Here is a 16129-nt window from a genome sequence, read left to right as displayed (position 1 = left end):
ATGTCTGTCCCGCGACGGCACGTGAAAATACGACAATACGCAAACTGAAACTAGATTATGAAAATCATTCCAGAATTAACACTTCACATGAAATGTTTTCATGGTTCCGCGTATCTCTAGTAACTTAATACGGCACCCGAGGCTGTTTGTAGCAGATACACTGATGCGACGCGACTACCGACACAGATGGCGTGTCATTCAGCGTCTGGAGAGAACTGGGGCCTTCCTTCCTCGCGTAGCGTCCTTATATATAAAGCCGCGGTGCGGACGGCGAAGGGAACGCCTGATCTTTTCGGCTCTCTCGACTAGCCGCTGGGCTAGTAACGCACCACTTCAAGTTACATAATAATTTATAGCTTCTTTTGCTTATGGCCGATGAAGCTTTTAATTTAAACGTGCATTCAGCACGCAGGTAAGTATTGATAATAAAATTTTGATGTGGCTAAGTTAAATACTTTAGGCGAGAGAATTAATTAAATTACACTGCACGCAGTAGATGAGCTCTGAACTGCCCCTTTTGAGATCCGCTATCGCTATAATTTTATAGGTATTAAAAAGAAACTTTACACATCTTCATAATCATAGCGGACCTCCAACCTATTTAAATCTAAACATCCTAGCCTTATTTATTAGCCTACTTAATCTATCTTGCTTCCTTCAGTTTTGAGATGAAAACCACAAAATCATGAATTTCCACTAAAGTCTTAATTTGTGAAATCCAAAGTACTGTTATTATTAAATCATTATGAAAGATCAATCTAAATATAAATTTTGAAGTCTCTAGCTCTTTTCTGTTGCGCCAATGATTTTTTCAGAAAAACGTCCAAATTTCGAAAATGGCTGAAGTTATCGAACTGATATTTAACACACATTAATTTAGTATTATTTCTGACATGCTAGAAAAGTTTTAGTTCATTTGCTTGATTTTTAAGGTATTGCGCAATATTTATGACGTCAGAGCTAGTTACAGAGTTACAGCAGACTGGCTGGCACACAATGGAAACTGATGTGAATTTACTACAGCGTGAGTATGCTGCTTCCTTACATCACCCTCTACTTAAATTTTTTTGTCTATGAATGTTAATGAATGAAAAAAAAATTTAATTACAAAAAGGGAAGCAAGAGTACAGCTTAATTTCCTATGAAAATTCAAATTGAAATATAAACCTTAAAGAAAACTGATTACCTACATTAATTATTTAAATTGTGGGCATGTTCACTGCCTTTTAAACAATGTCATTACTCAAAATTTTAAGCAAAGTCAATGAAATATTTTGGCATACATATTGCCTTAGACAAACAAACACATACAAATTGAAAAATTATGAAAATCTTAGATCCATTAAATACATTTTTACATTCACAAATTCAAAGAAAATAACATGATACATAAACAGATGATTATCTCTTAGCAGTCTTTTCTAAACCTGAAAGAAAAAGTTCACAAATAATTTTTACACACGTGGTTGTAGCCGCTTTGGCTGGCGTCCTACACTTCCATTCACAGGGGTAGAGAAGAGGAAGTTGCTATGGTGTGCGTCCTTCACTTCTCTCTAAATTACATGGGGGAAAGGGGAGGGGTCACAGTGAGTTGTGTCCAAGTCACTCCACGCTTTCACGCAGCTACCAGGCTGCCATTATCTGGTTTGTCTTGTAGAACAAACAAAAAGAGTGCCTCAGACTCTGTTCACTTAATATCTAAGGGTGGGTCACAATGAAATGGGGATATATACATTTTCTCTTCCAATATTTTGCTGGAACAAAGTTAACAGAGCTTTTTCAGTATTACTCTCGCGGTTACTTAACTGTCATAAAATCGTTAAACAAATGGCTCAAAACGCCTTTAGTCATGTACTAGAGAAAATCTATGCTCAAGGCATACAATCATGAATCATATTTAATCTGAATTTATTATTTCTGGGCCGGAACACTGAACCAATGCTCGGTACATTCCTGACAAATCTGCATCTTATTTACTTAACTGACTCATCTTTGGTTACTTTATTCTTAGAGATAGTATGAGTATGATTAGTGATTGCTTTCTCAGCTTCCATGTACATGTGAGTAACTTTTGGTAATAGTACAGTTTTGAGTGTTCAAAACACACTACGTTTAGTTGACTACTAAATCCACTTATTGGTCCTCTGCCGTTGTCAGTTCCACATCTGCAATTACGTACTTACTTATTTTGAAGTGTATTTATGGGGAGCTAAAATAATGTTTTACGTCTGCCATTATGTACTTACTTACTTTGCTAGTGTATGAATTTAAGTAATACTCACTCCATTTAAATTTAAAGCATAGGAAAGCACATTTATCTCATATTCATAGTGTATTGCAGCTGATTAGTTTGCTCACGTGACAATCCATTTCCACTCGATCGGACGCTGAAACCACAGGTAGTCTCTCTCAGACCTACCACTAAAGTGCATCAAGTAATTATGGACGAGCGTAATGCTAAATTCCTTAAACCTATAGGACACCATGAGCTGCTCTGTCTCATTTAACATAAGGGTACCTATGGTCGCATTCACGCCTCCAACTCATAACCTCAATACGTGTAGGTGTATCCTGTCACACACTACACTAAAATAATGGCCAGCTCCAACCTTATAAATACTTCAGGGACGTGTCCTTCACGTCTCAACCACAAACACTGCTCAACTCTATTACACTGCCTTTCCTTGCTACACCAGGTGAGTTTAATCTTACAACTTATCTGCATATTTTTCCTAACCCTAAGCAATCTCTTTTACCATCTCTTAGTTAGCTCTAATGCATACACAAGGTTTCACTACCACTTCAGATACTGCTTGTACATGAATTCATATATCTCTTTAAATTACTGTTGGTGGATCATTTCCAATAAAACAACACTTTGTACTTACTATATTACCAGGGTACTATACATAATTGTTACTCAAATACATTTGTATCTTAATTACGTCATACTTCCCTATTGTTTGTCACTATTAGGTTTGTCACATTAGGTATTTTTTTTGTCACTAATCGGTAGATAGAATGGTTACATAACTCATGGCTTGATAGCCATGACAGAAAATTTTCATGTCTGGAAAGAAGAGGTCGAAATTTTTGTGGATAGGAAAGATGAAGAATGAGTGAGATCTGAAATGGGAAAGAAGATCTCACACAGCTGGGACTGCACAGCTGCCACACTGTGTAGAGGTTACAGAACAACCTCCTCCCTACAGCATTCATTGGTTTAATGCTGTAAAGAAGAGTTAGAAATTTTAGGTGGATAGAAAAGATGAAGAGTGAGTGAGACCTGAAAAGGAAAGAAGATCTCACACAGCTGGGACTGCACAGCTGCCACACTGTGTAGAGGTTACAGAACAACCTCCTCCCTACAGCATTCATTCATAACCTTTGAACACGCCACGTCGATCTGAAAATACTTTATGATGCCTTTTTAGAACCTGTCTCAGTTCTTCCTTTTGATTGTCTGAAATCTTATAGATATCCTGCAATTTAGCTTCTATTTTGTCCAAAATAATTGCTTCTTCTTCTTCTGTGTTCAGCTTACTTGTACTAAGATTAACACCTTCGTCCCAATACCTCCTATTTTTCAGAACTCGTATAGGCAGCTCCCAAGTTTCATTATCAGTCACTACATGCTTATCACTAAAAGGTACTATAATTACTCCGGTTATTGGCAAGACCATTTTCAACTGGCTTCCTTCAAAGTCAACAACACTCTGATATTTTGACAAGAAATCTATGCCAATTAAAACCTCAATACTGAGATTGTTTACAATTAAACATGTATGATCAATTAAATTACCATTAATGTTAAAGGGTAGTAAAGCTTCTTGCTTTACCGTTTTTGAAACCTTGCCAGTAGCACCAATTATTCTTAGTCCTGACACCCTCATTACTGTAAGCTTGTCTTTACCAGGTAATGCATCAAAGAAGGACTGAGATATTGCACTCACCTCACTTCCACTGTCTAAGAGACAACGTACATTGATACCCAACATATTCGCTATTATTATAGGGTGGCTTATTCTAGGTTGTACAGGTGGTTCCTGACATTCATCTAGTAGTTCCTTTTGGATTTGTCTCCAACTAAAGTGATCGACATCTGTCTTCATTACATTTAGGTCACAGTGTGTAGGGGTTTCCTGAATTACATTTTCAGCTGCCTTTTCCAGTCGGTCTATTAATTTTAAATCGAAACACCGCACGACTTCATTACATTTAGTTTGCTGAACATAACCCAAATTACTGTAGTCTGAGCGATTCTGCGTCTCCAGACCGGGCATAACACTAGTTACAGCTAAACCACTTTCACCATTATCGTCGGTTTCCTTCTCAAGTGACAACTGGTCACAGCTACTGGGTTCATCGACCCCAAACAGCCTACCCTCTACATTCCCACTTATCTCCTGCCCTAAATCTATTAGTACATTATCAACATCCTGCACAGGCACTTTAGATAAGAGCACATCATCTTCATCGTAAATATAAGCATGAATTTCTTCTGCTTCTTCACCTGTCAATTCAGTATTTTGTAGCTCGTCCCTATCGTTACACTGCTGCGAATTCTCTTTCTCTTCCCACTTAGAAAGCGTCTCTAACACGGTATCTATCAAATACTGTGAGTGATCTAATATTTCTGTTGTATCCTTAGGTGCTACCGACTCTTCATCCACATGTTCAGTTTGAGTATTCTGATCTGTCTTACCAATTCCCTTAACTACTGGCATAGGAAAAGAAACCGCCTGGTGAGCGCCAGTGTCCTCATAGACGGGAACTAGTTTTCCTGCCTCGGCATACTACTGTTTCCTTTAGTTTCATTATAGTTAGCTGGCATAGCCTTACTTTCCGTACTGTTGTTTACATGCATATTTCTGTTTGGAACAAAATTATTATCCCTAGGACGCCATTGTTGGTTCTGATAATTATTTCCCCAATTCCTACCTCTCTTAGGATGGCGAACACCTACTGTTCTGATGTTTACATTGCCATTTTGCTCGTTCCTAAAATTACTATTATTGTTATTGGCATTTCTGTTATTACGTGCTTGCTCCTCATTGGCAGCAACACGTTCTACACGTTCCAAATATTCAATGAAACGATCAAGATTGTCTCTAGGGGCTGATATAATTCTAGTTTGCCAGTACCATGGCAGTTTGGCTTCAAGACCTAGTATAATCATTTCTGGTTTTAGCTTTTCCGCCAAATGTGACAAACGTGAAATCCATGACCTAGCAAACTCTTTAATTGATTCCTTGCCTGCATTGAAGCGTTTTCCACTCCAAAATTCTAACACTTCATTTTGCTTATTGCTAGACCAATACTCATTAATAAATGCTGTTTTAAATTCCGCTAATGTTTTACATTTCAACATAACATCAGCTGACCAACGCATGGCGTCACCTGCTAAATGGCTTCTAATAAACGAGATTTTCTCTCGTTCAGACCAAGTTGGTGGAATTACATCTTCAAAATCGTTCCAGAAATCTAGCGGGTGGATATTTTTATCTGGATCAAACCGCAAGAACTGCCGACACCCGATAAAAGCGGCGTTTGCAGCTACCACTTGTATATTACCATTACCAGAAGTTACTGAAGCTACTTTACTCTCAATGTTAGCAATGTTAGTACTAATATTTTCTACTTTCATTTCAACATTTTCTACTCTTTGTACAATATGAGTAGTATCAGTTTTGATTGCATCTACGTCTGCTTGACATATGTTTACTTTAATATTAACATCTTTAAATCTATCTGAGCACAGTTCAGATTCCGCCTCGATCTTTTCTGTTAACTTGTGCTCCAGCTTCGCATCTTCCATTTGGAAGTCCTTGCGAACCTCAGCAACTTCGGATTTTACTGTTTTATACATTTCAGAAAATTGTTGAGCAACCTTTTTCTTAATATCCTCATGGTTGTAATCAATTTTATAATTCAAACTGTCTAGATCCTCTTTCAACTTATTGCAACCAGCCTTGAAGGTATCGTCCATTACCTCCAAAAGTTTATTAAAATTTGTTTGGCTGGCCACAATCTCAGACTTTAATTCAGCATTACTGTTTTTGACCTCAGTTATTTCAAACTTTAACTCAGCATTACTGTTTTTGACCTGTTCACTTATTTCAGACTTTAATTCAGCATTATTGAATTCTAATTTATTGTCCATTGCCTCAAACCGCATATTAAAATTTGTTTGACTGGCAGCTATTGCTTGTAATATAACATTTAGATCAACAGCCCCAGAATCTTTGGGTTGCTCACGAGCTGGCTTTTTATCACACTCAGGTGACGAAAAACTAGCTCCAATACCAGAATCATCAAAACTACATGAAACTTCTGATTGATTAGTCATATCTAACTGCTCCTTCTTAAACTCTACCATCTCTGATGACTGTTTCATTTTTAATTCATCAGAGAAACTATCATCCCATAAATTTACAATTTCTACTTTCCGCTTTACTACAGGGGTCTCTATTATTGAATCATTTCCCCTTCGCACACTACTGTCCGGAGACAATACTTCATTTTTCACTTTAACATTACTACTTTCATGCATATTTACACTCGAACCGTTGTCTGGATTTACAGTTCCCTCAACAGACATAGGTTCTGATATAAGTTTAACCTCAGTTTCTTTTGACGGTTCCATCGCCGACAGTCTTTTAGTGCAGGTTAGTAAAATTTTTAACAGCTTTTCACTTAACTTAGTTCCTTCTGCACGACGTATGGCGTTGCCGGCGCGGCGTACCAGGATTCCTGATGCGACGTGGCACGTTGAACTGCAGACGGCTCTCCGACGGCTGTTGTGTGTTTGCATGGCCCGCAATTGCAGGCTCTGCGCCGGCTGCTCCAGCGGACGACTGCGGTGCGGCGAGACTGGCTTCTCGCGATGCCGGCAGCACCGCTAGACTCAGTGCCAGCTCCGTCAATCCAGATGCGTTGTTAATCCAATTGCGTCGTCCACATTCACACGTAACACATTCACTGTTCTATTACTCAGCTGCGTGTCGCATTCCACTCGCGAATCCGAATAGTTAAAAATCACTTTCACTTAGTTGAATTCCCGGCCGATGCACCATATGTGGGGCGGCGGATAGGTTTGTAGAAAAATAAACTAATTGCTGTATAATTGCTTGCATGTAGATCAGTTTCTAGCTTTTAGAATGTTGTTAATGCTGTCTTTCGCCGTTCTCAACACTGGCTCTCTATTTACTTCTTGGCACCCAGAAAGTGATTTAATAAAACATGGAGCCAGTAATTAGAGATCCTAGTGCCCACTTCAATTGAGATACCATTATAGCTGCAGCTTATAGCTCTGAGGAATTAGGAGATTGTCCGGGATTTCTAATCAAAAACGGTTTTCCAAAATAGTTGAGTATATTCTGAAATTCACTGATAAAAAAAAAAACACAAGTATCCCTACAACCTAACTAACAGAGCAGTTCAGAGTCTAATGCGCTGATGCAACTATAAATGTCCGAATTAAATGTTAAAAAGAATGCTCGCCATAATTTGATGAAAATACTTCATCAAACGCCACGCTAAATATTTGGTAGAATGTCTGTCCCGCGACGGCACGTGAAAATACGACAATACGCAAACTGAAACTAGATTATGAAAATCATTCCAGAATTAACACTTCACATGAAATGTTTTCATGGTTCCGCGTATCTCTAGTAACTTAATACGGCACCCGAGGCTGTTTGTAGCAGATACACTGATGCGACGCGACTACCGACACAGATGGCGTGTCATTCAGCGTCTGGAGAGAACTGGGGCCTTCCTTCCTCGCGTAGCGTCCTTATATATAAAGCCGCGGTGCGGACGGCGAAGGGAACGCCTGATCTTTTCGGCTCTCTCGACTAGCCGCTGGGCTAGTAACGCACCACTTCAAGTTACATAATAATTTATAGCTTCTTTTGCTTATGGCCGATGAAGCTTTTAATTTAAACGTGCATTCAGCACGCAGGTAAGTATTGATAATAAAATTTTGACGTGGCTAAGTTAAATACTTTAGGCGAGAGAATTAATTAAATTACACTGCACGCAGTAGATGAGCTCTGAACTGCCCCTTTTGAGATCCGCTATCGCTATAATTTTATAAGTATTAAAAAGAAACTTTACACATCTTCATAATCATAGCGGACCTCCAACCTATTTAAATCTAAACATCCTAGCCTTATTTATTAGCCTACTTAATCTATCTTGCTTCCTTCAGTTTTGAGATGAAAACCACAAAATCATGAATTTCCACTAAAGTCTTAATTTGTGAAATCCAAAGTACTGTTATTATTAAATCATTATGAAAGATCAATCTAAATATAAATTTTGAAGTCTCTAGCTCTTTTCTGTTGCGCCAATGATTTTTTCAGAAATACGTCCAAATTTCGAAAATGGCTGAAGTTATCGAACTGATATTTAACACACATTAATTTAGTATTATTTCTGACATGCTAGAAAAGCTTTAGTTCATTTGCTTGATTTTTAAGGTATTGCGCAATATTTATGACGTCAGAGCTAGTTACAGAGTTACAGCAGACTGGCTGGCACACAATGGAAACTGATGTGAATTTACTACAGCGTGAGTAGGCTGCTTCCTTACAAGCCGATGCTGTTCGAATGGGGATGTTGTAATGATCAGAGTGTATTTTTCGTTAATATATATGAAGGTAAAAAACATTTTTTTTATTTATTTCAAATTTCCTAACTAACAATGTCTCTTGGTCACAGGTTCAGTCAACAAAGCATCCGGCTTGTGTTCATGTATTAGAGTGTAATTCTGGTTTCTATGTGCAATTATAGTATTTCTGTTTTTTTTAATTACTTCAGTGTAAATGGTGCTTAAAATACCTTGTCTTATTGAGGAAGAACCGTGGCAGATGTGTTCGTTGAATCACAGTTCCACACACAGAACAGTTACACTTGTGCTTTGTTGTTTCGTAGTTTTTGTTTCGTAGCTTTTATAGTTGCTGGAGACTTAATTAATTAATTGTGTTAACGGGAATTTCCTTTCATTCTTTGTTGTTATTCTATGCAGTCAGATTGCAGAGTGATACTAGTCAGGGCCAACCGGTTACGAGACTGCGTAACTGGACAGACAGCTAATAAAATTAAAAATATTTGCATTATATTTAATTAAGCCCCCATGCACGTGGCGACCGCTGCTTCGGATCGTCCCTCGGAATTCTTTTGATAGTAGAAATAGCAGACAGTAGTATTGTTGTAGTAATTTGTAGTTTAGTAATTGTAGTCTATATTGCCTGTGTAGATTTGGTAATTGAACATTTGTAGTTGTCTTGTCATTCTTCTAATGGTATTTTTGCAGAATTTAATTTTTGATGAGTTGTATACGGGTTTGACAATTTTGTGCAATTGTGAAGGTTTTAATTGTTCGTTAGGCGTGTTTGTCGGGAAGCATTTCGTGTGAATGGTATTGTTGGTGATAAAGTGTTATATTGTGTGTAATTTTCGTATTTGTATGTTTTGTAAATGATTACGCGATCGATGAAAAAGGCAAAAATGATGAATAGTGAGAATGACGAAACTGTTAACATGGCGAACTCGCCAACACAGGAGAACAGTACGATGATTAATGAAGTAGAAAACAATTTAATAAGTCGGGAAAATAGTACGGAACCAGTTCAAAATTTTTCACAATCAAAAAATTTTCAGAATACGAGATTAACGACAGAAGATTCTGGAATAGCATCGAACACAGATAGCTTTACTGCTATGACGAAGGAAGTTAGTTTTACGGGAAATGTTAAGGGCGAAAAGAATTTCGAACAAGTTAACATGGAGCAGTTGATGAGTGCAATATTAAATTTGGGATCATGGTTAGACTCACAAATAGGAACAATTAAAACAGATATGGGAACATTGGCAACATGGTTAGAAACTGATATGGGAATGATGGAAACACGGTTAGACTCACTGGGATCACAGTTAGGATCTGAATTAAAAACAGAGATGGGAACTTTGGCAACACGGTCAGAAACTGATATGGGAACAATGGAAACACGGTTAGACTCACGAATAGGTACATGTTTTAAAAAGATGAAAGATGAATTAAAGAAAGAAATTAGAGAAGAAGTACAACCAATTTTGAATGCTCACAATAATAGATTAATTTCAATAGAAAGCAGACAAAAGGAACAGGATAGAGAACAGGAAGAAAGAGATCGCGTGATAGTAAAAAAAATTTCAGAGTTAAATTTACAACGTGCACACGATAAGGAAGAAATATTTGAAAGAATCGAGGAATCCGTACCAAATGACAGAATAAATAACCTAACACAACATTATGAACAGTTAACTACTAAATGTGTCAATACTGAAACCCGAGTCGCGACACTTACGGAAGACGTAAATAAACAGAAAGAAAAAATAGGTGACTTATCGGAAAGAGTTGAGGAGATTTCAGATAAATTGACAAGTCTTAGTTTAAATGGGGACAGATGATACAGCACCATTGCCATTTGCAGAAACCGAAGAGTACCAGAACATAAATAAGCATGTTGAAAATCAGGGAAAATTTAATGAACGCGTTAAAAGGGAATTTGAGGCATTATGAAAGCAAGTCAAACAAATTGAAGGCGAAATCGTAGGAAAAGACAGTAGAAGAAATTTGGAATCACCGATAGTAGCGGGTTTTGAAGAAAATAATTTATTTCATTTACGAGATGCAACAAGAGAGCGCCAGGCGCGCAAACTTGACAATAATCGACTTTCGGACTGGGGTAGATGCGGTAGGTCTTTGTCGCCACGAGGCGAAAACTTTGACTACAAACACTTTTTAACTGTTCGGAAATTTAAGATCTTTCGCAATTCTAAGAATGACTTACATCCATGTTCATGGTTAGATCAATTTACGTACGCACTTCCGCCAAATTTGCCACTAAGTCACAAACTGGAATTCATGTGTGGCTATTTAGGTCCTCAGGGGATTCGCTACACTAAGTGAATATGTGCCGTGGCGTGCACAGGGCCCCGAGCTGTAGTGGTGCTATTTCACTTTTAGTTTTCTGCACCGCTGGCTACTTTTTTACTATTCTTTGTATCTATCAAAACAACTCTTCAACTATCAATCTATCTAGAAAAGGAGTCAGTAAAGAATAACCGGATATGACTATTTCATCCAAAAGTGATTTCGGAAATTACCGTTTGGACTTACCGTATCTTCAGGAGCATTCATTCGTGGTTTAAACGAAATTTTACCTGTTTATCTTCGTGACAATATTACTTCATATGTTGACGATATTCTTATTGCTAAACGTTCTTGGAGCGAGCATAACAAAATTTTGGATTCATTACTACGTATTTTTGCCAGAGTTGGCATTACAGTGAACTTGGAAAAATCTGAATTTGGTCGTTCTCAGGTGAAATTTCTTGGTGATATTATTACTACAGAAGGTATTCTTCCTGATCCAGAGAAACTAGACGCTATTCGTAATTATGCTGTTCCTACCACAAAACGTGATGTTCGTAGTTTCCTTGGTGTCTGTAATTTTCTTAGACGCTTTGTTAGATTGGACGATTTGGCCACACCTCGTTTATGTGAACTATCTGGAACGAAATCTAATTGGTGTTGGGATGAGGAAGCTCAGTCAGAATTTGAACAACTTCGTGATGCTGTAGTTGCTGCTCCACTTCTTTCACATCCGGATTTATCTAAAGATTTTTGTTTGGTGACGGACTCATCATACAAAGGCCTAGGTGCACATTTATTTCAAGAGATAGAAGAAAACGGCGTTGTAGTACAGAAAACTATTGCATTTGGAAGTCGTGCTCTCTCTAAATCAGAAAAGAATTATTCGATTACGGAACTTGAAGCCTTGGCTGTTGTGTGGGCTTTCACAAAATTTCGCATATTTTTGTATGGCAGACATACTAAGGTTTACACCGATCATCAAGCTCTGGAATTTCTTATGTCAACAAAATTAACTCATGGAAGATTGTCACGATGGGCGCTGTATCTACAGGAATTTGATTTTAGTATTGTTTACACATAGGGTTCTTCAAATATTATTGCTGATGCTTTATCACGTGCACCTATGGGTTTGAAACAAAGTGCTGAGGAGGACTGCAAAGAAAACAATTATTGTTTGATGTATATTCAAGGTGTTGCGTTTGAAAATTTTATTTCGTCTTCGCTCCATGACATCGCTAAGGAGCAAAACAAGGATCCAATCTGGAAGGACATTAAGGAAAAGTGGAGGAGAATGGAAAGCATAGCGATTAGACAGTATTATTAACTTCGCAATGATATTCTTTTTAAACGAAAATCGGTCGACAACTCTGTTTGGTTAGTTTGCATTCCTGATGAGTGGGTTAATAAATTGATTTGGTATACAAATTTCAGTTATACACACTTTGGTCCCAGAAAATGCTTTCATAAATTACAAGAAAATTGCTACTTCAGTAATATGGAAAAACGTATTCGATCTGTTCTTGCCAAATGCAAATTATGTCAAAAGGCTAAGCCTCCAACTATTTCTCACAGAGCACCGTTGTTTCCTATCATTCCAGCGAAATTAAAGGACATGGCTGCAGTCGATTTGTTCGGTCCAGTGGTTCGTTCTACTAATGGTTTCGCGTACATTTTGGTAGCAGTGGAATTGATATCAAAATATGTGTGTTTTACACCATTATGCAAAGTAACAGCTCGTTCAGTATCTAATGCTTTCGTCAAACATTTTCTTAAAGAAATAGGTCATGTTGATAAGGTTATATCAGATAATGGATCACAGCTTCGCTCTAAAATTTGGCTTCGTACTCTACGGCGTCGCAAGATTAAACCAATTTTCATTTCACTTTTTCACCCTCAATCTAACGCTTCAGAGAGATAGATGAAGGAAATCAATAAATTGTGTCGACTTTACTATCATCAGAATCACAGAACATGGGATCAGTATCTTCATATTTTTCAAAACATTCTGAACGAACTCCCTAATGATTCAACTTCTTTACCGCCTATTTTGATATTAAAAAATAAAGCACCGACAAATCGCATTTCTGAAATCGTTTCTTTTCCGCCTTCACGGAAACTGCGACATTCTCGTCAACCTGGCTCTACAAAATATTGCATCTGCGGCTGCTAGAAGAGAGAAATCAGCTAAACGCCCTGGTCGTTTAAAAATCTTGTCAGTTGGTCAAAAGGTGTTAATTAAATCTCATCGTTTGTCTCACAAAGGGAAAGGTTTGTGTCGCAAATTTTTTTCTGCTTTATAACGGTCCATATAGGGTTCGCAAAATTATTCATGATAACACTGTCGAAGTAGAAACTCTTAAATCTCGACGCTCTAAGGGAATACATCATATATCGAACGTTAAAATTTTTGTGGAATGACATACTTTTGAGAAACTAACAGTTACACGTAAACATGCAGAGAATACAAGGAGACCGCGCCGTGTTCTGGCGGCGGCACATACTCAAAGCAACAGTCAAGTCTGCGCGCCGCACAAGGCAGTCGTTGACCGCAAACAATTACTTCTTACGTCACGCGTACATACAGCTGATCGAGCGCTCAGTGCGAATGCACTGACAGCCGTAAACAAATACACAGTCTAATTTCTCCAATTCAATTCGGTATAAAGCTATAGTGACTTGATAAATTATGTTATTAACGTTCAGTATTTTTCAGGATACGGTTGTATAAAATATTTAAGAACTTCAGGTAAATTCTCTGTGTGTCCGACGTTAAGAGGACTTGCTATCGAGAAAATTTCAGGAAGAATGTAATTTCGAAGAAGAAAGTAATAAACTAAAAAGGTAACTATTAATTGAGTTTATTTTTCAGGAAACGTATTTCCACTTAGGTACGTATTTTAGACGTAATTTGCTGCTCGCGATTACGTGATTTATACTTTGTGTTTACTGATTTTGACAATGATTGATTAATGAACAGGGTTGTTACTTGTGTATATTATGCATCGCTTGGCTGCTATGCTTTCTCACTGATGTCATATTTTTTTCTTATGTGCCTGCTGTGCTTATTTATTTAAATTATAATAGTCACCTGATTAATTGTGCTGACTGTGGTTATGTATGTGAGTTATACTTTGTGATTTATTTGCTTTCGCCTTCATGTTTACTTATTAAGATTACATATGAACATTTATTTGCTTATGCTGATATGATGCTAATGACCTGTTTATTATGTAAGATATATATTTGCTGCTTTGCGTATGGATTGCATATTTACACATTTCTGTTTTGTTGTCATAACTACCCTTTAATTTGGTATATAGAAATGCTGATATACTGTGTACGAACATGGAGTTTAGGTCACACTATGGTATTAATTATAGATTGTTCGCTTGGCAGAGCCTCATTGTAGGGATTGTGCTACATCCACTTGTTAACATCCTGTTCTCTACTGGTATATTTACTCGCTATTGCATGTTTTGCTTACGCTCAGTGCTTTATATTTTAAAATATGAAAATGAACTGCTATAATTCTACGAACGACATTGGTACAAGAAACTTCACAGAAGTCACATGAGCTGGAGGTTTAATGGAAGCTGTATAAATTTGTGCTAATAGAAAGGAAGCTAACGACATGACATACCAACACTAGGTTTAGACCATTGACAGTTATTGCACTGCATTCTTCATGAGCAATTGAAATAGAAAGTGACACTTGACACAAGAAATACTCCACATGTTTGCTTTTGTTTTGCCATGATTCTTAAAGTGGTGTACACACTGTGAAATATTACGATCATTCACACTCTGCACTCGTACTTACTTACTGAGAGTTATTCAAACTAAAGGCTGTTAGAGGTCATGTATGCATTTCTTTTATTAATGATGGACAAGGTAAGCAAAATGTATTTTATAATTCATAATGAGTAGAAGATTTGGGTCAGATGGATTACACAGAGGTTGTGTGTAGACATTGTGTCTTCGGATTGTATGGGATGATGAACTGACGTTTGCACTAGGATTGTATCTGTACTTGTTCGAGGAGACTGACTAGAGGAAAGAGTTGTTATGGAAGTGAAATGATATTGGCGATAAGATTTATATGTGTCGACGTATTGAAGAGGTATTATTGAGGTATTGAGATTGTGTGAAGATGATGATTATTGGAGTTTTGGTGGACAAGAGGTAAGGTAAATGATATTGATGATAAGGTTTATATGTATCGACGTAAGAGGTATTATTGAAGTATTAAGATTATGTGATGGTGATGATTATTGGAGCTTTGGTGGATAAGAGGTAAAGTAAGTGAGGAGCATATTTTTTTGTTGGTTTATATGGAACAAGGAGGATGAAGATGGCAGACTAGAACACTCAAGTGGAAGGAAGATTGTCTACACACACTTTGTTAAATCACTAAGCAGTATATACTTTTTTTTTTTGGAGAGAGGAAGTATTTGCATGTCTTGGCACACTGACAGTTGTTCAGCAACCGTACATTTGATTTGGCTTGGCAAACATTGGTCTTGACATGATGACTATGGCGTTGACTAACTATTATTGACTGTTATACATTGCTGCCACTACTACTTGATACACATGTCGAACGTCAAATCTTTGACAGAATTGCATTTACACAGTTAACACTATTCAATTACACAGTAGCACTTAATGTGGATGAAAGATGAGTGAGTGTGTTTTGTGTGTTTTCCTTTCCTAATCCCAAATAATTGGTACCGACCTATCTCCTAAATATTATTTTACGTGTTTGTTGTGACTTGCACTGACACCCACAAATATTATAGGTTTACTGATATTTGTGTATTCGTAATATTTAATATGACAATTATCTGATATCATTTGTGTGTTTATTATAATTTGTATGTTTAGTGTAAGAGCATTGATAATAATTTTGTAAAAGCAATTGTGTGCACGTTCAAACTGTTGTTCGTGCTTACACGTATTAACATTGGTGTACGCCACTTGGAAATGTTTAATTACTGCTGATGAACTGTCTAATTAGTGATAGTGAATATTATGGACTGTTACCTGCACTTGTTCAACATGATGAGTGCCACTTAGAAATGTTTAATTTCTGCTAATGAACTCTGATGAACTGTCTAATTAGTGATAGTGAATGTTATGGACTGTTTCCTGCACTTGTTCAACATGATGGGTGCCACTTGGATATGTTTAATTTCTGCTGAT

This window comes from Schistocerca serialis, chromosome 2 (assembly GCF_023864345.2).
Source record: "Schistocerca serialis cubense isolate TAMUIC-IGC-003099 chromosome 2, iqSchSeri2.2, whole genome shotgun sequence".
NCBI lineage: Eukaryota > Metazoa > Arthropoda > Insecta > Orthoptera > Acrididae > Schistocerca > Schistocerca serialis.
The sequence above is the reverse complement of the archived record's forward strand: the minus strand, read 5'-3'. Positions refer to the sequence as shown.